At 45.9% G+C, this 25,953-nt stretch overlaps 1 long non-coding RNA gene across 4 annotated transcripts; it reads right to left on the bottom strand.

Moving 5' to 3' along the window:
• Positions 1 to 3,721: 3,721 nt before the first annotated feature.
• Positions 3,722 to 24,789, bottom strand: LOC147344322 (uncharacterized). 4 transcript variants are annotated; one of them, XR_015155737.1, is made up of 4 exons: positions 24,651 to 24,789; positions 23,385 to 23,481; positions 14,537 to 14,590; positions 3,722 to 4,422 (listed from the first exon to the last, which is right to left on the bottom strand). It is a non-coding gene; the product is annotated as an uncharacterized LOC147344322 (long non-coding RNA). The 4 variants fall into 4 exon arrangements; XR_015155739.1 differs by lacking the exon at positions 3,722 to 4,422 and adding an exon at positions 7,255 to 8,121; XR_015155738.1 differs by lacking the exon at positions 14,537 to 14,590 and having other exon boundaries at positions 4,293 to 4,422.
• Between the last annotated feature and the right edge of the window lie 1,164 nt (positions 24,790 to 25,953).

Genomic DNA, 25,953 nt, shown 5'->3' with positions numbered 1-25,953 from the left:
TTCCCGACCCAGGGACTGAACCAGGTCTCCTCCATTGCAGGCGGATTTTTTTTTTTACCATTGAGCCACCTGAGAAGCCCTATAATTGCTTATATGCCCACATGCATGCATGTTAATTAAGTCACTTCAGTTGTGTCCAACTCTTTGTGACCCTATGGGCCGTAACCTGCCAGGCTCCACTATCCATGGGATTCTCCAGGCAAGAAACTGGAGTGGGTTACCATGCCTTCCTCCAGGGGATCTTCCTGATCCAGGGATTGAACCCATGTCTCTTATGTCTCCTGAATTGGCAAGTGGGTTCTTTACCACTAGCACCACTGGAAAGCCATATATCTGTTTATACTCTGGTAATTTTTGGACGTATTATAAAGTATAACAGCTTAGGTTCTGGAATTAACAGAACTAGGTTCAAATACTGGCTCTTGTATTTTCTAGTTTTGAGCAAGTTACTCATCTGTGATCCTCAGTTTCCTCACCTATAAAGTCACCTGAATCATATAGTACCTATTGCATTAGGGCTCTGTTCAAAACTGTAAAGTACTCAGCAGGATGCCTGATATATTGTAAATACCTAATTAATAATAATACTGTGGTTGCTGTTAATATTACTAGTACTTATTGAATTCTGACTGATCCTTCTGACTTGGATAAAATATGAGAAGTTTTGCCCAGGTCAGGGCAGAATGAAGTGTTTCTTTCTCCATCATTCCCACAGTAAGCCTTTCTGGTCTCATGCTGGTCTCCCAGGCTCAGCTTTTTGTTTTCACATTGGCTCCCCAGTAGTCTGTGGGCTCCTGAGAGTCCTAAACCCTGCTCCTGCATCAGGCACAGAATAGGGGATTGTCAATAAACGTCTGGAACTAATACAGTTTCGATTTTCTGTATGAGAGCACGTCTGAGGCTGCCGCTGGGAGTTTCACTTCCTGGTCTGACCCAGCAGATGTCTGCCTGTCACTCTCTGGGTCTGCAGGAAGTTGCTGGGAGAATAAATGGCAACAAGTTGGCTTCAGAGCTCGCAGCTGAAGCCTGGCTGTGCTGAAAACGTGCCAAGGAGGGGAACTGTGGCGATTGGAGGGGCTTCCAGGAGCTGCAGGAAACCGGAGGTCTCCAGGGAGCCCAGGCACGCTGGATGCAGGCAGAACGTGCAGAAGAACACTCCAGCTGTCCCGGGAACGTGCTGACCTGATGAGCTGGGCCAGGGGTGATGTTTCTGCCTCAGCGCAGGGGCCGGGCCCAACAGCCCCTGAGCTATTTCTGCTCTCACTGAGTTGGCTTCACTGGGGAGAGCATGGTGCAGAGGAAGAGCTGACAAAAATAAAACCTGAGTGTTGAAGTGCTTGCAGGAAGTCTGTGGGTCTGCAAGCCAGAGCAGAGCATAGGTGTTTGGGTGACACACCACATGAAAGCTGCCTGAAGACCAGTCCTGACAACAACACCCTGCCTCGATTTGCATCTGGGTGTTTCTTCTTTCAGGAGTCAAGTTGGTAACACCTACTGTGGTCAGGCAGATGGGGGTCTAGAGCTGGCCTCTGCCACCACTGATGGCTGACCTTAGACAGGAGGTGTCTCTGAGCCTTATCCTCCTTATCTGGGGACCCTTTCAGAGACTTAATCCAAAAATATATGCTAAAGGATTAAGCCTTTATGTAATAAATATGTTTCCTTCCTTCTCTGTTAAGCACTATTAAAGGTGAAGGACAAGGTCTTCAGTAAGAAGATGAAATTTTACTGCAGAGGTAACACATGCACTACACACAGCATACACATATTACATACATACCTCACATACATACACACCACACACACCTATACAAACCATGGACACATACTGTATACACTGTGCTTAGTCACTCAGTTGTGTCCGACTCATTGCAACCCCATGGACTGTAGCCCGCCAGGCTCCTCTGTCCATGGGGATTCTCTAGGCAAGAATACTGGGTGGGTCACCATGCCCTCCTCACGTTATGCACTACACACATTTACACCAGATACCTATACACACCATGTACATGTACTATACACACTACACACATATACACACCACACACACCTACACACACCATGCACACAAACCACACACATACACATCACACACCACACACATACTCCTGCCAAGTTTAAAACCTTCATGAATCAACAACTCTAAACTTTACAGCTCTTCTGTTGGCTGCTCCCTAACTGGAAACAGATTGTCTTCTCCCCCCGCTCCCGCCCATCTGTTTCTGGGGCAGAGTTCCTCTAAATGTGGGTCTACTCATGGTGATTCCGTTTTCTTTTTCTCGGTCAACAGTCATTCAACACCCCTACCCAGGTGTTCTCCACAGCTCATTCCTTTCATTAAATCATAAACCTGGGAACTGAGGGACTGCTTAAAAAACTTCATAGCCTTTACCACGTGTGCCTGAGCATACTTCATGATGTCAGTCCTCACCACAGCCAGCAAAATACTTCTATTATCCCCTCACACAGCAGATAAGAAAATTGAGGCTCAGAAAGATTTAAAAAATAGTCCAAGGCCTTCCAAACAGTAAGAGGCAGGATTTGAACCTAAGGACTGGTTAGCCTGAGCTGTTCCCACTACCCAGTGCAGCCTGGCAACACAAAATCCAGCTGGAGCCCTTGAGGAGTTCCTTCTCCACATCCCTGATACCACCCAGGCTGTTTCTCTCCTAAGTTTCTATTTGGGTTCCTGTTGGCCCCAGCTCCCTCTGCACCCCTCTGCCCTCCTCCCTCCTCCCTCTTGGGAGCCTCAGGCTTTGCCTTCTTGGAGCAGAGCCCTGCAGGCAGCAGGGCCTCTATTTCCCCTGTTCCCATCATCACAGCCAATGCAAACTTCTCACTGGGAAACACTGCACCCTCGGGACAAAGGCTCTGTGTGATGTTCTGGTACCTGCCTGTCGGGTCTTCTGTGAAAAGACCCATCTGGGGTGGCTGGGCTGCCAGGCCTGGGACAAACAAAGTTCATAAACAGCTTCTCCAGCCACAGAGCTCAGGCTGGACTGGAGCCACATACTGCCTGCCTCAGTGCTTACACCCTCCCTGGCCTTGGTCAGACAGAGCCCATTTCTGGGAAAGCAGCAGGACATCTGGGTGTTTGGGAGGCTGAGGCTGGGGCCCTTTTCACAACAGAAATAGATTTTGGAGTTGGGCAGACCCAGGTGTAAATCCCAACTCTGCCTCCCTCTAGCTGTCTCACTTTGAGAAATTGGCTTCTGCTGGCTGAACCTCAGCTCTCTCAGCTATAAACGAAATGAAAACTATCCACCATCCCTAGCCCAGTACTTGGATCTCTAAAATGCAAGGGAGGGATTTCTCTGGTGGTCCAGCAGTTAAGACTTCCAATGCACAAGGCTTGGGTTTGATCCCTGGTTGGGGAACTAAGATCCCACATGCCCAGCGGCATTGCCAAAATTAATGAAAATAAAATTGTTAAATTTTAGAAGTTAAATGCAAGGGAAGGATTGGGCCTTGAGATTTCTGTCTAAAATGCTCTCCACCAAGCTAGCCTGGAGGTGTCCTTCCTGCTCATGGGACACTGGGAAATTTGAAGCATTGCTGTGTCTCTCAAGCTGAGCTCAGCCATTGGGGAGGGTTTTTGGTTTAATTCAACAATTTTTACTGAGCACCCCACAACATCCTGTACCGTTTTAAGAACTCAGGGTACAAAGATAAGCATAGGCCCTGCCCTTAAGGGGTTCATAGACTAGACCAGTAGGAGTGATAAGACCCATAAAAACAAGTATAATATGCAGTGGAAAGTGATAAGTATGCTAGGAGGGTGCAGATAAAAGACGATGAAGGTGGAGAGCAGAAAGAGGGTGATTCTAGGCTGGGAGGGAGATAAAGCTGCGGCCAGTCCATGAAGGGTCCTGAATGATAGTTTGCACTTTATGGGGCCAGGCTGTTGGAAGCTGTTAGAGGCTGTTGACTAGGGCGGGGAGCGGATCAGGGTCATGATGACTGGAGAGTTAGTCCTCTACCACCTGGAACACCAGACTGTGGAATTTCTAAACAGAAAGACTCAGGTTCCACCATTTTTCACAAGGGCTTTCTTTCCTTCACAAAGTATTGGGTTGGCCAAAAAGTTCATTTGGATTTTTCCATACTATCTTATGGAGAAACCTGAAGGAATATTTTGGCCAACCCAAAAGTTCAGGATTTGCATACAATGTGCAGGGGCCCAAAGCTGCCCCTTGGTCCTGTTCTTGCATGTTGCACGACCCCATGCCGCTCTCTCTCCTCTGTGGCATCTCACCGAGCCCCCTCCCTGCCTGAAAGACGTGAGAATGAGGCCTGTGGGGCAGGAGGCCGGCACCCAGCTCCAGGGAATGGTCTTGGCTCCACAGACAAAGCGTCCTGGGACCTTTGCTGTCCTGCCAGTTTGCTTTGGCTCAGCTCACAACCTCCTGGGAAGCAGTTGGCCTGTGGAGGAAAGAATGTGTCAGAGTTGCAATTGGCTAAAGTTGCCTGAGAAGCATGTGTGTGTACGTGTACACGCACTCAGGACTACATGTTTTGCAGCTGATTGCAATCTGGGTCAGTACTGTGCAGCCTTCAGCACATCGCTATCTACAGACGATAAGGTGGAACGATCCCGGGCAGGACCCAGCAGTGCTCAACTAGCCCTCAAGATGTAAACACAGCTGTTTGCCAGGCTCTCATTTCTAATGATGAAGGGGCCCATGTCGATAGCAGAAGGGATCCAGGTAGATCATAGGTTTGGTTAAGCCTCCCAGAGAAGCAAGTGTCTGCAGCTGGCCCAACCTACTGGTGGAAAACACAGAAGACACAATGATGAATTCCGCCCCCGCCGAGCTCCTGCCACTTGGCTTATCAAGGAGAGCGCGTCCAGAGCTGGGCCTGACAGGGCCATGGAGCTGAGGAAAACATTCTGGTTTCAGTGCTTGTTCTGCCACTCAGCTACCACTGTGACCTTGACCAAGTCACCTTGTCTCTGTGGCATTTGTCTCCTCATCTGTAAAGTGGGACTAGTGCTGTCATCAACGTGAATACCAGGAAGAAGATCCTAAAGGCTTCGGAAAAATCAGAAGAAGTTAATCCATCTGTCAGCCTACCTCATATTCTTTACTCCGAGAAAAGCTTACTTTAGCTCTTCTCTTGAAACCTATGTTTTCTCATAATAAGAATATGCTTGGTTTTCTGACTTCCTGGCTGACCACAAATGACAAACGATTGATTAGCAGGGAGCTGGGTCTGCTAAACATAGGACCTGATGACTGACGTCATCATCCTAGGAACTGACGGAACACAAAAGGCAACCAAGAAGGCAAAGAAGGAGAAAAAAGCTGTTGAGCAGAAACAAGACCTTTAAAAGCAACACAACCCATGTATCAATAGCACTAAAGCAAACATGTTTACACATGTCCGTAGCTCTGAAGTCCGTCGCGCCTAGGAGCCTATTGTGATAACTGACCCTTCAAGGACTTTTCAAGGAAATTTCAAATGACTGTACTGTATTTCTACTGTTAGCAAGGCAGGGCTTTACAGAATATTATTTTAGAAAAAATTTCCTTGCAAATGCTTTAAATAAATAATGCTTGGGTGCTTAAAGAGGAAATTTTCCAATATCCTGAACAATTAGACACTGCCCAACCAAGGGGACCGTGAGGGGTAATCCCTTGGTTTTGAATCCCTTGAAGGCTGGCTGTCTAGGAATGATCCTAATTATCATACTTGTTGATGAGTTGGCCTGGAATGTGTTGGGTTGGCCAAAAATTTCATTGGTGTTTTTGTACCATCTTGTGCAAAAACTGGAATGAACTTTTTGGCAAAGTCAATAAATCTATTTTGCCTTGGCTATTGTCTAGAGGGTGGACTTTTCCCAAGATATGTGGCAAGCCTACTGTGGAAGTAGACAGGGAGGAACGAGGAAATAAAGTTTCTGTCCAGATGAAGCATCCTTTTCAATGAGCCAGCCTATTGTCTTCACATCTGTATGACACTGTGGGCTCACAGAAAAATGTAATCAATTGAGCTGCACCATCTGCTGCTGGTCAGGCTCCACAATAGCTGCGTGGGAAGGACGGGCACCCAAGGAACATGGGGCCGTCCCTCAAGAAGCTTATAGACTCAGGGCTTTTCAAGGATCGGGCCTGGATCAATGTGAAGTGTTGGCTTAACAGCACTCTTCCTGATACTTCTTTCTTTAAATACATTTTGGTGCACAAATAATAATTGTTCATGTAGCAAAACAAAAAAATACAGATGAGAAGAGAGAAAAATTAAAAGCCTCTTCAATCCTATCACACAAAAATAACCAATATTAATATTTGTATTAATAACCAGCATTAACAAGCTGTAGAATTGTTCATATAAATGAGTACATGAATAGGATCATACTGTACCCAGGACTTTTTTACTCAAAAAAGTATGGACCCCTTAATGCATTCAGGGCTTCCCTTGTAGCTCAATTGGTAAAGAATCTGCCTGCAATTCAGGAGACCTAGGTTCAATTCCTGGGTTAGGAAGATCCCCTGGAGAAGGAAATGGCAACCCACTCCAGTATTCTTGCCTGGAGAATCCCATGGACAGAGGATCCTGGCAAGCTACAGCCCATGGGGTCACAAGAGTTGAGCACAACTTAGCAACTAAACCACTACAATGCATTCAGAGTGCTGAGAGGAACAATCTCAGAAACATAGCATCTATGCTGGGAACAGAAAATTCCTCATCTACTCTAAACAGAAATTCCTGAAATATTAAAGATACAAACGTAATGAATAAAGCCATAATAGCATTATAAGAAAACAGAGTAGACTAATTATGTAACATGAGGATGGGGAAAACTTCTTAAGCAAGACAGGAAACCCAGAGGCCAGAAAAAAAAACTAACAGGTGTGAATACTGAAACATTTAAAACTCCTACAAGAGGAAAGTCAGCATAAAGTTTAAAAACAAATAGCAGATTTGAATAAAATATTTGCAGCTGTTAACAGACAGAAGATTAACATCCCTATTGTCAAACAAAGACTTTTGGCTCCTTAGTACCTGTTCCAAGGGCCCTAACCCTGCCCGTATGTGCTTCAAAATAAAGTGTTTTTCTTCCTATCAATGGATGTCCATGCTTAATGGACAAAGAGTTCTTCCAAGTAAGACATCCAAACAGAAAAATGGGCAAAAAATATAAGCAAAGAATTTACTGAAGAAAGGTAGATGGCCAATAAACATAAAAAGATGTTCAACTTCACTGCTGTCCAAAAATGCACATTAAAAAAAAATGAATAGAACCCTTACACATAGCAAGGATCTGTAAGAGTGAATACTCTCATCCACTGTGAGTACAGTGCAAATCTGCACAACTTTGGGAGGAAGGTGATTTGGTAGAATCTTGTGTAAGTGTGTGGACTCGTGGATCCAAAGAGGCCTCCGCAGCCATAAGAAGAAAGAAATTCTGGACCTAAAGGAAGCAGCGAGTCTGCATTGCTCAGCCTCCCAAGAGGACAATCCCTATGTCTTCTCTTTCTTCAGGAACCATGAGTCGACAGAGGCTGAGGCACCCGGCTTAGCCACGCTCTGTGGAGGAAAGAGCTCTCAGCACAGGCAACTTTGCTCCGGACGTGGGTCACCTCCTTGTTTTTCATCTGCTGGTGCTGCTTTTGGCTAAACTCTCTGGCCTCTTGCCTGAACCAATAGGACACAGCAGCGTTATCCTGGTTGCCTTTCCTGACTTGGCTTCTCCCCTGCTGGTCTCAGGGTGCTCAGCCGACCCTGCCTTCCTCACACACCCTTCCGGAGCTTCTCAGAGCTCTTCTGGGCAGGCATGCCCTGGCCAAGGTGACCCACTGACAAGCTGACACATTTAACACTCCAGAGTTGTTGTCACTTTGACTTATCATCCTATAGACAGGCACACTGGGGCTGGTGAATTTCCAGTGACTCGACTCTGGATTGTCAGTTCCTTGAGAGCAGGAATCAAGATGGCTTTGAACACCAATTCTGTACATTCAGGACCTGGTACATAGAAGGCCCCAGGAGAACTTGTTGACTGAATGAAAACTGGATGAATCAATGTAAACTCCCTTCTCCCCCGCCACATGTAACAGTTTTAAATCAGCCTGACAGAGCAGATAATCCACTTGAGCAGCCATCAGAAAACTTTTTCTGCAAAGGGTTAGAGAGTGAATAGTTTAGACTTTTGCAGGCAAGAGGCAAACTCAAGACTATTATCCATCTCTTAAAAAGCAAAAGAAAAATTAAATTTCCATGACATTTTTGTTGATGAAGTTCAAAATATAATAATAATAATACAGCTTTTAAAAAAATAATACAGGGCCCCCAATGTGAAGAATAAAATTCTTTTTTTGAGGAATAACATGGCACTTATTTGGGGTTCAGAGTTAATGTCCTCCTTCTTCAAAAGCTATTGCAAATATTCATCTGCTAAAGATAATACGTAATGAGATAGTATGTATTTCATCTTTGAGAATGAAGTTGAATTTCATATCATTTTCACAGGTCATAAAATAGTACTGTTTTCACTTTGTTTTCAGTGATGGTCAGCTCATAGGCAATACAGAAAGAGGCAGTGGGGTAGGTCTGGCTTCAGGCTGTAGTTTAACTCCTGCACTTGAGAGTAAGACAGAGGAGGCTGTTTTCATTCTCTCTCTTACTTTAGGCTCCAAATCCTACATTTTCTAAACCCCAGGGTTTCTGAGACACTTTCACTCCTTTCTTTCTCAAAGAACTCACAGGCTGAGCCTGGCAACTCCCCAGAAAGGGGTTCCAGAAGTTTCGTTATTGCCAAAGGGCCCCAGCATCGCGGAGTGAAGTCAGGGCGGCCACAGGCCCTTCCTTTTCTAAGGCTGGCATTAGTTCCTTGCCAACCACACACAAAACCGCTGGGATGGGCTTGCTTGTGCTGCTTCTCCAGCCCAAACCACAGAGAGAAGGGAGGCCTCAGTGTGGCTGGGCTAATGGGAAACAGTTGTGTTCACCCAGCCCTGTTCACAGAGGGAACACATTTAGATGCCTAACATCTGCTTGTATCCTGAAAAATGTATCATTTGAAAAAGACAATTGACCACAGCCCCAAATTCAGGGCTAGCAAAACAGCATCAATAATGCACTAACAGGACCTGACTTTTTGTCCATATAGAGAGTACCAAGGAGATCAGGGACTTGTGAAAGCATCAGTCATTCACTGACTTGTTGATTTATTCAACAAATAATTTTTTTAGGGTCTACTATGTGCCTGGCACTGTATTAGACCCTGACATAGTGCAGGAAATAAGACTTGACATAGTTTCTGCTCTAATGGAGTTTACAGTATTATTCAATGGCATTTGCTTAAGTCTGGTATTTTGTGGCATATCACTAAGCATCCTTTGAATTGAAATGATTGAATTGAATTAAAATGAAACAATGCCAAACTGTTCAGGAAAGAAGGAATTAAGTCAACTCCACCAGATTACTTTATTGGAGGACTCAGAACCTTTGGTATGCAGATTTCCATTGAGAATCTCCAAGAGAGAGATATATAGAATGCAGCCTTCCCAATCTTATTTAAGTATGGCATCTTTCTGGTGAATTGCATATTGTGGCACCAGTCAAATGGAGCATAGTTTGGAAAGCATGGCTCTTAGGACTGCTGGGTTTGGCCATGTAGGTTGTACACCGAACAGCTTCAGTGGGACCACTCACACAGACTACCAGTTACGGTGCCCTGGAGTTCTGTGACAATGGACCTGATCTCTGTAACTACAGGGCAAGGCATGGGTAAGACTGGTTTCATATAGCTATCACTCAGCTATCTGCCACTTGGCTCTTTCTCATAGAACAGGCCAGAGACAGCGCTCAGCAGCTGGGAAAACAGATGGAGCTGTAAAGAGAGCCTGAGGGAAGGTCGAAGCACAGCATTCCTGTGAGTGTCTGGGTAGAAATAAATCAGCAGAATGAATTTAAAAACACACACACATACCAAGGTACAATATAGTGACGCTTAAAACTCTGAGGATATAAAGAAGACCCTCAAAGCTTCCAGAGGGGGAGAAAAAATCAGGTAACAAAGGAACAAGTATTAAAATTGTATGGGTTTAAAACAGATAACCAACAAGGACCTACTGTATAGCACATGGAACTCTGCTCAATGCTATATGGCAGCCTGGATGGGAGGCGAGTTTGGAGAATGGATACATGTATGTATGTGTGGCTCATACATGTATGGCTGAGTTCCTTCTCTGTTCACCTGAAACTATCACAGTATTGTTAATCAGCTATACACCAATACAAAATAAAAAGTTAAAAAAATAAATGAATGAAATATGACACTATTCCAGCCCCCCCCCAACCCCAACAAAAAGCAACACTGGGAACTAGAAGATAATGCAGCAATGCTTTCGATATTCCAAATGAATAATGAATATGGTTTTTCACCCAGACATCTCTACCTAGCCAGATTCCAGATCAATACTGAGAGTAGAATAAAGACATTTCAAGAGTTGAAAAGTCTCTGAACTACTATTACCCATGATTTTCAGGAATTATTTGAATACGTGCTCTACTGAAAACAAAAGTTAATAAACAAAGAAAGAGAAAGGCATGGGCTCCAGGAAATAAGAGATGCCACTCAGAAGAGATGCAAAGAGAATCTACAGGGATGGCAGTGACAGTCTAAGGATGACAGCTACATGGTAAGTCTGAGGATAACGGGTTCCAACTGAAACTGACAGGAAGAAGTAGGGGGTGGTCCTACAGAGAAGATCCAGGCAATAAGAAAAGAAAGGAACCAAAAGATTACTGAGTATGTAGATAATTCTATTTACAGAACTGGGTTCAAAGGAAACTAATAACAACGACAACAACAAAAAGAGGTAATTATTAGCTAAAAAATAAAGTGTAAAAAAGACAATGTGATCACAGCTTGCTACTTGACACATGAGTGATTCGTATCTATTTAGCTATAATAATAAAAACACAAATACCAATTTAGAATGCGAGAAAGGGAGGTAGGAAAGGGGTAGCGTAAGCAAGCTACAATTCTCCTCTACCACACCAAGAAGTCAGTGGGGAGTGTGTAAAACTCATTCAACAGGAGTGAATGCATTTTAGGCATATGTTTAGAAACATGGAGGAAAATAACAGAAGAAATAGCTGAAACAGTGGGGAGTGATTAGGAGCTGGTTGTAGGTTGTGGAAGGGTGAGCAGGCAACACAGGAAACTGCCATTTCTTTAATAAGCCTTTTAGGGCCATTTGATTTTTGTGTACATTAAATATACACATTACTTTGGTTTTGTAAAACATGGTTGGTAGGTTAACTAGGTTGTCACTGGCTAAGCGGCTTACACTATTTGTCAGTTTCAACACTTGCCCAATTAAAGTTCATGGATTAATAAAATGACAAATCACTGTAGGTTCTGGATCTTTGGGACTCCTAGGGAAGACTGGTGCTAAGTCACTTCAGTCATGTCTGGCTCCGCCGTCCCTGGGATTCTCCAGGCAAGAACACTGGAGTGGGTTGCCATTTCCTTCTCCAAGTCTTCCTAGGGAAGACTACAAACTCTGAATGTCAAACTTGAGAAGAATAAGTGTTTGTTGCCTTAGTACTTCAAGTGCTACCCACAGACCAGGGGTGTGGGTTATCACCTGGAAGCTTATTAAAATTGAACAATCTCAGGTATCTTCTCAGACCTATTGCATTTTAAAAGCTCCCTGAGTGATTCATATGCACATTAAAGTTTGTACTGGGACAACCAACGATAGTGTCCGGGTAAATGAAGTGGGGGCAGGTATACAGGCCAATGATAAAGTCAATGGTGATAGATCAAGAGTATAATGTGGGAGACGTTCTAAGGGTTCCCTGCCTTTAAAGGTCCTACCCACATTCTAACAATCCTACAATGAGACAAAGTATATACATCTACATACAAGATGGGTTGACTTACAGGAGACTGGTTGCCATATGTCACATTTTGTAGGCATTTAAAAATTAAACATGTATCAGTTAAAATCAACAAAAAGTACAATGTCCAGAGGGCATCCAGGTTAGGCATGAGCCAAGATGGTACTTATAAAACTTTAAGGGGCTTTCCTAATGGCTCACTTGTTAAGAACTGGCTTGCAACGCAGCAGAGGCAGGAGACAAGGGTTCGATCCCTGTGGTCAGGAAGATCCCCTGGAGGAGGAGATGGCAACCCACTCCAATATTCTTGCCTGGAGAATCCCATGGACAGAGGAACCGGTGGGCTACAGCCCATGGGGTTCCAAAGAGTCAGACGCAAGTGAGCGATTAAGCACGCAAGTGAGCAAGGACAGAGAACCCTGGGCCAGCTTCTCAGATAGATGAGGCTGTCGTCAGCACCCTTGATTGCCCGTGACAGAACCCCAACTCAGTCAGAGTGAAATAAAGAAAATAATTTATTGCCTTTCATAACTCCTTGAGAATAGCTGGCACCTGGGATTTGGTCCAAATGTTTGTGTATATCTGGATTCTGACTTTGTTTCTCAGTCTTGCTTGGCTTCCTTTTCAGATAGCTTCTTGCCACATAATGATGAAAGGATAGCTGGCTGCCTAGTAAACAGTAGTTCTAATAACTCTTTAAAGTAACTGAAGAACCTAAAGAGTCTTTTTAATGTACACTATAGCTGCCAATATTTAACTATAGTAAAAAAAAAAATTTTAATACAAATAATTACTTCATTTAAAATAACAATAATAAACCTACTCCATATTAGCATAAATAACATATTTCTTTGAGAAAATTATGTTTTCCAGAATAAAGATTATTTACTGAGTGTCCTTGTTTTACATTTTTGTAAATCTCCCTAATCTTAGGGTTAACAGAAGAAAGCTGACTGTCCATTATCTGAATTGAATTTGCTACAATATATTGTTTCCATTGAAGTATTTAAAGAAAATCTGGCCTCACAAAGACTTAGGGAGAAAAGGGAGGAACATTTTAATAACTTTTTTCAGATAATTGTGGCTATACTTCTTTGATACTACACTGAAATTTAAAAATGGTAGTGTCTTCTTAAAAAATACATATGCAGGCAAGTTTATGATGTAATTTTCCTCTCTATTGGCTGGTTATATCAATCCATTTACGATTCTTCCAGGGTTAGCCTAGAGCTAGAGCTGCTGCTGCTGCTGCTGCTGCTAAGTCGATTCAGTCGTATCCGACTCTGTGCGACCCCATAGACGGCAGCCCACCAGGCTCCCCCGTCCCTGGGATTCTCCAGGCAAGAACAGACATCCTTAAATTAGTGTTTCCAACACAGCACATTTCACTCATTTCCCGGACAATGCAAGGACCTTAGAACATTCTAACTCCGTTTACCCTCTTCCTGACTCTTTTGTGTCCTATATTTTAATTTTCTCTCTGTATCTTAAACATTAGTTGTATGGTTTTATACAACCAAGATTCATTTGCATTTATCCATATTTCCCTTTCTACTGTCCTTCTTTCCTTCCTGAATATCCAAGATTCCATCTGGGACCACTTTCCTTCTGCCTGAAGCTTCCCTTTGTATTTGTGTTTATATTTGAACCATTCAAACAGTTCAAAATTCAAAAGAAGATGAGTGTTCTATGATAGATGTCTCTCTCTCCCATCTTTGCCCCCAGCCCCAAACTATATATTTCTGTGTGTACACAGTACATTACTTGAAAGGATACACACCAAATTGAGAGGAGTGGCTTGTCCATGTGGTCTGAAACATCTGTGATGATAACATATCAATACAAAAATGATAGTTTCATTAAAGGTCATTGCAATGTGAAACCTAAAACCATATCTGTGGGGACTTCCCTGGCAGTCTAGTGGTTAATACTTCATCTTCCAATGTAGGGGGTGTGGGTTCGACCCCTGGTCAGGGAACTAAGAGCCCATGTACCTTACAGCCCACAAACCAAAACATAAAACAAGAAATATTGTAACAAATTCAATAGACTTTAAAAAATGGTCCGCATCAAAAACAAAAAAAAAATCTTTAAAAAATAAAATAAAACCAGGTCAATGAACTTTTCCCACTCTGTTACATTAAAATCCATCGGTCTATCCTGTGTTTTGAATGGATCTTTTACTCATTCATGTTTTTACATCATGGATTGGTCATTGGAAAAGTATTGGTTCAACTGAGTTTTGCAGATCTTCCAATATTGACCCATCTCCTTACACAACATCCCCAAATCACATTCTTTAATATCACCACCAATCACATCAGGAGCCTTGAAACATTGGGAGCTAATAAGCTCACAGTAGAGAATATGACTTTCCAAAACTCCAATTTTTGCTTTAAAATTCAAATGTTATCATCATCAACAACAAAACCATCATTTGTTTTCCTTGAAATGGCAAGCTCACTCCTTTCATTTATATGGAAATGTCTGCCAAATACCAAGTCTGAATAACCGTGGTTTGCCAGTCATTCTTTTCAGGCAAGATGGAAATCCATGAAAAAAGTAGCTGGCTCAGCTCATGGCTCAAACAATCACATGAGTATTTTTCTTGAGACAATCACAGTATTTTGTTACACAGTTGAAAGTACTTTACGTACAATAGAAGTGTTTCACGCACCTTCCAGAAACAGATTTCAAGGCCAGATGAAATGTGCATAGCCAAGGAAAACACCTGTGAAGGAAAATGGGGAGGGAGTTGGAGAAGTAAGGAGATCCTTTGACCACGATGCTAGTCTAACCACAGGGGAAGAGGAAGGAAAGGAAAAAGGATCAAGTCAAATAAATCTTGGACTGCAGTGTAGTTCAACGAAAGTTCAGCCAGGCCAGTGGGGAGTCCTCAAGCCAAAATCACCCAGGATAGGAGTCCCACGTTTCTCAAGAATGAACCTGCATTAGTACTCCCCTCATGATCAACCATCGGCAGGGAGCAGACCGAGAGAAGCAAGGCCTTGACACAGCGTGGAGGTAGGGCCAAAGGACAGCAGATGCTCCCTCCCCAAGCTGATCTGAGTGGCACATTTTTACAGCCACCACATGTTTTATGATGCTGCTGTGCTGTGCTCAGTTGTGTGCAACTCTGTGAGACCCCATGGACTGTAGCCTGCCAGGCTCCACTGTCAATGGAATTTTCCAGGCAAGAACACTGGAGTGGGCGGCCATTTCCTACTCCAGGAGATCTTCCTGACCCAGGGATCAAACCCATTTCTGCTGCATCTCCTACATTGGCAGGCAGATTCTTTACCATTATGCCACCTAGAAAGCCCAATTACCACATGGTTTATAGATACCTTTCATTTCATCACAAGACATCCTCACAATGTTATAAAGATGTGTACCCAAGGGTTGAGGTTGAATAAAATTGATATTTTTTACTGCTTCATCATGACATTTCTTAAGTGAAACTGACCTTTATTTTCCTGCAAGTGTGTGGCAATGAAGAATGCATTCAATTTGGAGTCACTGCCTCGATTCATTCCAAGGTGGCAGTAATTCACCCCACTATTGCTTTTGCACTGATAGTGCAAATGTCAACATACCAAAAAAGGCACGTGAAATCTCAGTATCATTACAAAAACAGTTTTGATCTCATAGATTCCTTGAAAAGACCTTGGGGATCCCTAGAGAACTGCAGGTCACACTTGGAGAACCAGTGACGTATAGCTAGCAACCCCAGAATTAGAATGTGTTGGTGAGGAGAGGTTGCTGTTGTTTTGTTTCGTTTGGTATGGTTCTGGCAAAAGTCACAGGGAAGATTTTAATGTTTCCATTTGGGTCATGTTCCTCTACCTGAATCAATCACTGTGAAGAGGAGAATGAGGCACTTTTACTGGTTAGGCCTGGATTATGTGAGCAGTTCTCTGAGAAGGATAAGACACATCCATCCAATGGATGGGATGCTAAGTCACTTCAGTTGTGTCTGACTCCTGTGCGACCCCATAGACAGCCTCCCACCAGGCTCCTCCGTCCCTGGGATTCTCCAGGCAATAACACTGGAGTGGGGTGCCATGGCCTTCTCCAATAGATTAGGTTAGTACTTCTAATTCCCAAGGAGTTATGAAATGGTCAAAGAGACCGAAAAGTTTGACCGAGAAAGGAGAGTTCGGTCCACACGTTTTGCCCATTTCTGGTCGGTTCCCGAAGGAGACATTGGGTGCCTCTTGGCATAGGCAGGTTGGTATAACGCCCCGACAGGTTTCTGCCATAAGCCGTATGAGATAACCGTGGAACCGCAGAGCAGGGCTCCTTACTTGCTTCACACAGGGCATGCCATTCATTCATACAAGCACACCGTAGAGTTAGTAAAGCACAGCAGAAAACGTGTTCGCTAAGGGAACAAAGAACTAAAGCTCCAAGCATCCTTACCTTGTCCTGAAGGATCCCGGACGAGCCCCCAAGATGAAAGGTTGTTGTTGAATCACGCGAAGACACTGGGATTCTTGGCCCCCGGAGGAGAAGAATTCAATCCGGGGCCAGAGATGAGGCTTGATTGCTCAGAGCTTTTGTGTAATAAAGTTTTATTAAAGTATAAAGGAGATAGAAAAAGCTTCTGACATAGGCATCAGAAGGGGGCAGAAAGAGTACCCTTTGGGATGGATGGGATGGGTTCCCATAAAAAGGAGTGGTTCTCTTTAGGGCGGAGAAGGCAATGGCAACCCACTCCAGTAATTTTGCCTAGAAAATCCCATGGATGGAGGAGCCTGGAAGGCTGCAGTCCATGGGGTCGCTAAGAGTTGGACACAACTGGGTGACTTCACTTTCACTTTTCACTTTCACGCATTGGAGAACGAAATGGCAACCCACTCCAGTGTTCCTGCCTGGAGAATCCCAGGGACGGGGGAGCCTGGTGGGCTGCCGTCTATGGGGTCGCACAGAGTTGGACACAACTGAAGCGACTTAGCAGCAGCAGTAGCAGCTCTTTAGGGCAGGGATACTGCATGGTCAAACCAGCCCACTGTAGAGTTCAACTGGGCAAAGAAATTGGCAATAAGTGTGTGGGCTTGTTGTTTAGTCTCATGACTTGGCCTGTTCCAGAGGGAGTCTGATGGCAGCATCAGGCAAGAGAAGAGATCAAAGCTGGGGTGACGGTTCCCAGGCAGGAGCCCAGACCCTGAGGTTACCCAGCCCCTGAGGGTACCCAGCCCCTGAGGGAACCCAGGTCCTGCAGCCAGTTTGGCAGCTTGTTAATTTAGCCCAACAGGCAGGGCCAGGTGACCACAGCTCAGGTTAGGTCAGATTGCACGTGTATTTAAAAGGGCAGATGTCTCATTCTGTGTCTCCCTTCAATGATGCTGGGGCTGTGACTATTGTAAGTTTGCTATCTTGGTCAGCAATAAGAACCAGAGGAACCAGAGATTAAATTGCCAATATCTGTTGGATCATAGAGAAAGCAAGAGAGTTCCAGAAAAACATCTACTTCTGCTTCATTGACTACGCTAAAGCCTTTGACTATGTGGATCACAACAAACTGGCAAATTCTTTAAGAGATGGAAATACCAGACCACCTTCTCTGCCTCCTGAGAAACGTGTACGCAGGTTAAGAAGCAACAGTTAGAATCAGGCATGGAACAATGGACTGGTTCCAAATTGGGAAAGGAGTATGTTAAGGCTGTGTATTGATACCCTGCTTATTTAACTTATATGGAGAGTACATCATGAGAAATGCCAGACTGGATGAAGCACAAGCTGGAATCATGATTGCCGGGAGAAATATCAATAACCTCATATGTGGTAGTTGACACTACCCTTTTGGCAGAAAGCAAAGAGGAACTAAAGAGCCTCTTGATGAAGGTGAAAGAGAAGAGTGAAAAAGCTGGTTTAATACTCAACATTCAAAAACTAAGATCATGGCATACGATCCCATCACTTCATGGCAAATAGATGGTGAAACAATGGAAACAGTGAGAGACTTTATCTTTTGGGGCTCCAAAATCACTGCAGATCATGACTGCAGCCATGAAATTAAAAGACGCTTGCTCCTTGGAAGAAAAACTATGACCAACCTAGACAGCATGTTAGAAAGCAGAGACATTACTTTGCCAACAAAGGTCTGCATAGTCAAAGCTATGGTTTTTCTAGTAGTCATGTATGGATGTGAGAGTTGGACCATAAAGAAGACTGAGTGCTGAAGAATTGATGCTTTTGAGCTGTGTTGGAGGAGACTCTTGAGAGTCCCTTAGACTGCAAGGAGGTCAAATCTGTCAATCCTAAAGGAAATTAATCCTGATAATTCATTGGAAGGACTGACGCTGAAGTTTAAGCTCCAATACTTTAGCCACCTGACATGAAGAGCTGACCCTGATGTTGGGAAAGATTGAAGGCAGGAGGAGAAGGGGACGACAGAGGATGAGATGGGTGGATGGCATCACTAACTCAATGGACATAAGTCTGAGCAAGCTCTGGGAGATGGCAAAGGACAGGGAAGCCTGGTGTGCTGCAGTCCATGAGGTTGCAAAGAGTCAGACACGACTGAGCGACTAAACAACAACAATCTTTGTCAGGTTTGATTGAAGAATTAGAACCCAGTGGGCTCTCAGGGGTCAGGTGGGGGAGCAAGGCAGCGGGGACTCAGATGTTAGAAGCTGGGGATGGAGAAGAATCATTTAGACCGATCGTAGGTCAATGGAAGTCATGCCACACAAGACATCACATTTCTAAAATGGCATTTGCTTGAATGCAATTCCACCTGTCTAGGCGGTTTCACATTTACCATTTCATACTCTGCCTGTGCTACTTGTTTATCCTCAGAATTATTGAGGCACTCTCCTTGGAAGAAAAACTATGACAAAGCTAGAAAGAGTGCTAAAAAGCAGAGACATCACTTGCTGACCAAGGTCCATATAGCCAAAGCTATGGTTTTCCCAGTACTTGTGTACGAATGTGAGAGTTGGACCATAAAGAAGGCTGAGTGCCAAAGAACTGATGCTTTCAAACTGTGGTGCTGAAGAAGACCCCTGAGAGTTCTTTGGACAGCAAGGAGATCAGACCAGTCAATCCTAAAGGAAATCAGTCCTGAATATTCACTAGAAGGACTAATGCTGAAGCTGAAACTCCAATACTTTGGCTACTTGATGCAAAGAGCCAACTCATTGGAAAAGTCTCTGATGCTGGGAAAGATTGAGGGCAGAAGAACAGGATGACAGAGAATGAGATGGTTGGATGGCATCACTGTCTCAGTGGACACAAGTTTGAGCAATACCTGGGAGATTGTGAAGGACAGAGAAGCCTGGCATGCTGCAGTCCATGGAGTCACAAAGAGTCAGACATGATTTAGTGACTGAACAACAAATAACAAATCAGGGTTATAGGTGATCAATTCAACTACTCAGCTCTGGTGACCAATGCTTCCCTTTCAAAAGACTCCCTTCCTCGGGTCTCCTCGATGTCATATTCTCCTGGGTTTCCTCCTAATTCTCTGGCTGCTTTTTCTCAGACTCCTTTGCACATCTCTTCCACAACAATAGTCTTTGGGGGCTCTGCCACAAAACCTCCTTTCTTCTATGCAGGCAATGTGATCTGTCCCTGTGCTCTCAATTACGGCCACATTTCTTTCTTAAAACTGCTGTAAAAATACCCCGTCATCCCTTCAGCAGGCACAAACACATTCTTTGTGTCCTAAGGCCCATCTATACTTTCCTCAAGGGTCTGGGATAATCAGAGCAATTGGTACGCTGCTGGCACCAAGGCCATCTTAAACCCACACATGCACAGGAGGACTGAAATCAGGTCATCTGGCCATCCAGCTGTTCAGACTGGGGTGTGTGTGTATGTGTGTCTGTCTATCCATCTTTCAGATTGTTGCTTAGGTGAAAAAATGTGTAGAAGAGGACCTAACTGCAGCCCTTTGAGAGTACGTGATGGCTCATAAAATTTAATTGAGCAAATAGGTTCCTATGTTATGCCAGGCACACGTAGTAAATATAAAGGTTATAAGGGTGAGAAGGTCAATGTTCTTTCCAGGGATGGGTTAGGGTTGGGGGGCTAACATTTACATGACGGTAGTCAGAATAAATTTAAGAGCCTAATACTGTCTAGTCCTAGCATGTTGTCGCATTGTAAAGAATCGTAAGTAAAACTAGTTTATTCATAAACTTTAGTAAAACAGTTTTTCACATTTTAACATTCCTAAAGTCGGGCTGCAGCTAACAAATGATTTGATAAGGATACCTGTATTAGGGTTTAATTGGCCGAGTTTTTTCTTTCCTAGTTGCACAAAAAAAATAAAACGCAGAATTGACATTCTCTTAGATGAGATGAAAAATATTATTTGGGTCTCTCAGAGAAATGTGAAGTCAAATTTGTTACCTAAAGCAACATGTCCCAAAATTCCTGCTTTCTTTTGGTTTCCAATTGTCTAACCCCTATAGCTACCCAGAAGCCTCATTTTCCATCTTGAACTCTTTATTGTCCACCAAAACGTAACGAAACCTCCCTGACATCTCTCCCAGAACGAGGGTATCCTCTTTCTTCCTCTCCCTCCTGCTCTCTCTCCCTCCCTCCCCTCTTCTCTCTGAGAATCAACCTCAGTCATCTTCAAAGGACATCACCCCACTCCTCTGCTTCTTCCTCAACCTGACAATTTGACCTGTTTGTTTGTTTGTTTTTAATAAGCAAGAGAGGGAGGGCCAAATGCTTGGCAGTTCGAATTTTCTTTAGCAAGGAAAGGGAAAGGCAAGAGGCTTTGACTAATCCCATAGAAATAATTCTTGGACTGGGAACAAGAGAACAAGCAGATCACAGTGTGGGTTAAAACAGAGGTGGGTGCACCTGGCCATGGCCAGGGGAAGGATTGGAGTGCTACCTAACATGGGGCATCCTGGGGAGGCTCAGATTTTAAAACCTCCAAGCTTGTCCAGAAGCTTCATATACATGTATCCTTGCGTGCATACATGCAGGCAGGCACAAACACATGTACACATACACACGTGTGTTTAAATAACAGGCTGAGGCCTTTCTGTTCCACCTCACAAAGCCCTGGGAGGGACGAAGGTGGGGTCAGGATGATCACCTGCTTTCCTGGGTTGAAGAGGCCCAGGGAGGGAGGCCAGGGGCTGGAGCCCCTACTCCTCCCTACCCAGCCCAAATAAAATCTAACTACAAAAGTCTGGACAATGTACTGCTGCTGCTGCTGCTAAGTTGCTTCAGTCATGTCCGACTCTGTGCGACCCCAGAGATGGCAGCTCACCAGGCTCCCCCGTCCCTGGGATTCTCCAGGCAAGAACACTGGAGTGGGTTGCCATGTCCTTCTCCAATGCATGAAAGTGAAAAGTGAAAGTGAAGTCGCTCAGCCATTTCCGACTCTTTGCGACCCCATGGACTGCAGCCTACCAGGCTCCTCTGTCTGTGAGATTTTCCAGGCAAGAGTACTGGAGTGGGGTACCATTGCCTTCTCCAGGACAATGTACTAGAAGAGCATTATCCACTGAGTGGGAAAGGCTTCTGAGCTCTGGGGAGATGCGGAGCTGGAAGGAGGAAGGGTGGGTGGGAAGTGGTCTCTGAGGAGGAGATCATGCTTCCTTAAGACCTTGGAAAACACAAGGGACAAGCTAGAAGGATGATCTGCAGTGGAGGAGGGTAGGAGGGGACCCCACTTTGGCCACCTAGCTGAACCCTTGTGTATGGATTCTCAGCTTCAATCTGCCCAGCAGCCAACCAGAGTCTCAGGATTCCTGTGGCCAGAGAAGGACCTTTGGAAAAACTTGGGCAGCCCATGATGATGAGGGCAGAATGCAGCCAAGCTGACTGGCTCCCACCTCCCCAAGCTGAATGTTTCTGCTGTGCTAAGATCAGACAGGGTGCTGAGCATGCCCTGCTCTTCCTAGAGCTCTGGGGAGTGGGAGTATAAATAAGAAGTGGAGAGGCTGCAGAAGTCAAGATGGAGTTGAAATTGAGTGTCGACACAGGTGGAGCCCAAGTCCTATCTGATCTGCAAATCCCACTCCTACAGAGTCACCCCGGCCTGTGCAGCCTAGGAATTGCCCAAAGCCTGCCCAGAGCTCAGGCCTGTGGGAAAAATCAAGAAAGCTTTATATAGGAAGTGGACTGGTAGGACCTTAGGTAGGTGAGGAGGAGGAGCCCTGAGACTCTCCCAAACCCTGGAATGAGGTGGGGGAGTTGGAGCTGGGCCCATGCTGATCTTCTCTACCCCTGATCTCTGCTGATTCCTGGCTGCAGGGTGTGTGTGTGTGTAGCTGGGAACAGGTCAGGTTTAATTATTAATCATCTGACCAGACTAATCAGCCTAGAGCAATGTCTCTCTCTTCCGGGGCTGTGAAATCCCCACTCACTAGCCCAAGCCCCCAGCACCTCCCAGACGCTAGGAGAGAAGAAGAGTGTGAGGAGTTTCCCTGCAGCCCCTGGGTCTTCAGGAGGCCTTGATTAGGTGTGGGCACCAGGCAGGCAGGTGTGGTTTCCACGATGCAGGGTGAACCGAGGCCATCCACCCCATGTTGACACAAGCGTCATAAACTGAGCTTTGTTCCCAGCTCCGCCCGGGAAGGTCCCTGAGAGATGGGTGGGCCTGGCGAGGTGGGTGTGCAGTGAGGACAGATAGGTTTGGAGAGGGCGTGCCCCTGGGGACCCAGAGAGGTGAAGCTGGCATTGGAAGCCAGTCTGTGGCTGCAGAAGAATCTGACCACTGAAAGGCCAAGCTTCAAGCCACACAAGCAGGGTCTGTGACACCAACCATCAGAGCCACCTTCCAGTCCCCGGTGGCTGGCAACCTGGAAGGAAAAGATGGGCAGGGCCAAGGCGGGGAGGTAGGGAGATGCTCCCTGGCACCTCTCTGAGAATACAGTCCTGTTCCTACAGCCAGCTGGTAGCTGGATAGAGACCTGGAGCTTGGGCCCCTGTGGCTGCAGCCACAGGGATGGGGAGGGGGCTGCTTCGTCCTTCAACAGTCACTGGTGCCTGTTCTGTGCAGACGCAGGGGACTAGGACACGCTTCCTGCCCTGTAGACTCAATGGTTAATGCAAGACCAACCTGTAAACAGATCACAAGGCAGCCTGATAAGGGCTATAAAGAGAGGCCTCTGTGTGGGGCTGGGGGTGGAGATGGTGTGCTGGGACACCGTGTGGGAGCAGAAACACCTGCAGGGAGAACAAAGAGGGTCAAGGAAGGCTTCGTAATGGAGGTAACGCTTACTTAGAAGGAACGTTAAAGAAAGTCCCGGTTCCCAAGCAGAGAGAAAGGAGAAGGGCATCCAGGCAGTGGGAGACCATGTGTAAAACTGAGGGGCTGAGATGGCGCCTAAATAGGACCCAGGCGGCACTGAGCAAGCCTGGACCACAGGTGGGATCTGCGGGGGTGAGAAAGCAAAGCGGGTGGCGCTTAACTGGCATGCTCTCTCGATTCTAACAGGAAGAGCTAAGCAGGGGAGCTTGCTTCCTCTTTTTGCCTTGGCTCCCAGGACGCTCCCAGTCACATTTCATACTAATTCACCACCACTGCCTCGGCCCTTCCTACTCACCTACTTGCCGCCTGCAGGTTTCCTCAATCCTCACTTCAAAAGTTTCCGTTGGCTTAATCTGGTCGCACATGGCCTGTGTTGTATATTAACTCAATTCCTTGTTGTTAAGAGGTGGCAGGTAAATAAACAATGAAGTTTCACTCAGGAAAGAAGGGTTAAAAGTGCAAAGTCTGGCCTGCATCTAGGGGCCATGGGAAATCTCCTTTTGAACACACCCTTATACCCCTAAATTCCCCAAGAACACAAAACTAGGTGCTCTTCTCCCCTCCCCAGAGGAGCAGGAACAACCCCTTGGCTCACCCCTAGATCCAGCTCCTAGGGTGAAACCTCCTGAGTGAGGGGACGAAGAAACTGTGTTGCTTTGGCACCTTCAGCCTTCCTACCCTTCAGTTTTCCTACCCTGCGGTGGGTGGAGACCTTTGTTTAGCTACAGTCTAAGGAGGGAAGTGTTGAGGTCAGTTTCAGAATTTAACAATCAGGATCAGTCATAAACTCCTGAGTCTAGCTAAATCCAGCTCTCTAATCCTCCTTACTCCACTGTTTCTGGCAGACCCAGAATCTAGAAGTTTTAGCAAAAAGCAGGAACAAGAGAAGACCCCAACCCTGAGACAAGCACTAGAGAATAGTGGTTAAAAGCATGGTTTGAGGGTCATGTGGACCTGGATTTGAATCCCAACTCTGACACTCACTAGCTGTCCCTGGGCAAACTATTTTCATCTTTGAGCCTCATTTTCCCTGTCTGTAAAATGGGAGAATAATGGCGCCTGTCTCTCAATATTGTAAAGAGGCCAAGAAACTGTATCTCTACAGAGTACACACAGAGTGTGACATGCACTTAATAATCTGTGGGGCTAATATCAGTATTAATGGTGGCTCATGGAGCACAGGAGAGGGTGTGTGAACCCCAGGTTTCCTCACAAGCAGTGACATGGCCCTGGAGAATGCCCCTGCTCCCTGTGATTCAGTCTCCTCTAGGGTCTGCTGACTGCACAGCTCTCTGCCCTTAGGGGCTAGCATATCACCAGGAGTCTTGATAATTACAATGCCTTCAGCCATTAACGAGGATAAAGAGACCATTGGAAGACTTTTGCCTAACCCTAGTAAATATGATTCCAACTGAAAAAAAATCCTGACGTGCCCCAAACCCAGTCTGACAACCACCCCCTACCACCACCAGCTCCCACCATCTCCATCTGCTACGGTCAGACTGTCTCCTCCCCTGTATGTCCCGTCTTCAAGCCTTTTCCACACTGGAGTCTCCCGTACCTTCAATGGTCTCCATTCACATCTGTTCTGCCCTTCCCCCCAGCAAAATAAATGTCCCTTCTCTTCCAGGAGTTGCTGGGGAAGTCCCCGGTTGACAGCTAGGGCAGCGTTTTTCCAAGCGCGAGGAACAAACTCCACCTGCACTGAATCACACATGAGGCTCCACTAAGATGCAAGTGCCTTCCCGTGACCCAGTGAGGCAGAATCTCCACCGGGGGTGGGGTGGGGGGGCAGGAGTCTCTAGTTCTAACAAGCTCCCCAGGTGATTCAGATCCACACAAAGCACAAAAATCAGTGATTTTTCTTGAGTCCTTTGCCAATTGCGGAAGTCCAGCTAGGACTAGATCTGGAAAATTCACGAAATAATTCAGCTGAAAGAAACTACACTCCTCATGTGTGCCCAGTTAGGACCACCCAGGAGATCTGGATCCCCTTACCTTATACCAATAAGCTGTATTGCCTTAGGCAAATCACTTCCCGTCTGGGCCTGTTTTCTCACCTGTAAAAGGAAGGCCAGGGCTTGTGGGGGGTGCGGGGGTGGTCCCTGGGGCCATCCTGTTCTAACAGGCTTGGAAATCCACTTAGGTTAGGCTGCTTTGGAGGGCCGGCCTGGTGGAAAAGGAGAATGGGGACCTGTTGGGGATGAGCGCAGAGGTCCTGTTCCTGCCTAGGTAGACAGTTGTTGATGTGAGAGGGGCACAGAGATCTCAGGTCAGGTGGGGGTCAAGGTCAGTATCTAAGTGGCCTGGCCTCCGGGGACTGTGAGGAGCAACTCAAGCATCTGGGCCATGGCAGAATCAAGCCGAAGAGTCTGGCACTGATCCCTGGGGAGAAGAGGGAGCCCAGAGAGCGGGTCTGAATGTCAGGGCCCAGGCCCAGGTCACTGGCTCAGAACTAGGCCTCAGGCCCTTAGGAATATGAGAAAGCAAACAAGGAGCCTCCAGCATGGCAGGGAACTCAGCTCAGGGGGCTCCCTGGCAGGATGGCTCTATTGCACAGCTCGGGGGTGGGGGGGTGGGGGGGGTGGGGGGTGTGTCTTACAGAAGACAATGTACGAGATGCCCCCTGGAGTTGTGCCACGTGGAGGGACTGGGACCAGGTACCAGGGGCACCCCAGCCACCCTGGATCCTGAACTTAGGGCAGCAGGACGAGCTCCGGGCCCACCGGATGCCTTGGCCCACAAGGACACAGCCGGCACTGGTAGGGAAGGATGTTTCCCCACCCCTCCTGGTTGGGAACTGGAGGCCTGAGCTCAGCCTTGGATGGCCACAATAGGTCGGGGGGCAGGGAGGGGGTGGGCAG

Source organism: Bos grunniens, chromosome 26 (assembly GCF_055505025.1).
Source record: "Bos grunniens cultivar Pamir isolate PY7600 chromosome 26, Bosgru_T2T1.0, whole genome shotgun sequence".
In the NCBI taxonomy this organism is placed as follows: Eukaryota; Metazoa; Chordata; class Mammalia; order Artiodactyla; family Bovidae; genus Bos; species Bos grunniens.
The sequence above is the reverse complement of the archived record's forward strand: the minus strand, read 5'-3'. Positions and strand labels throughout refer to the sequence as shown.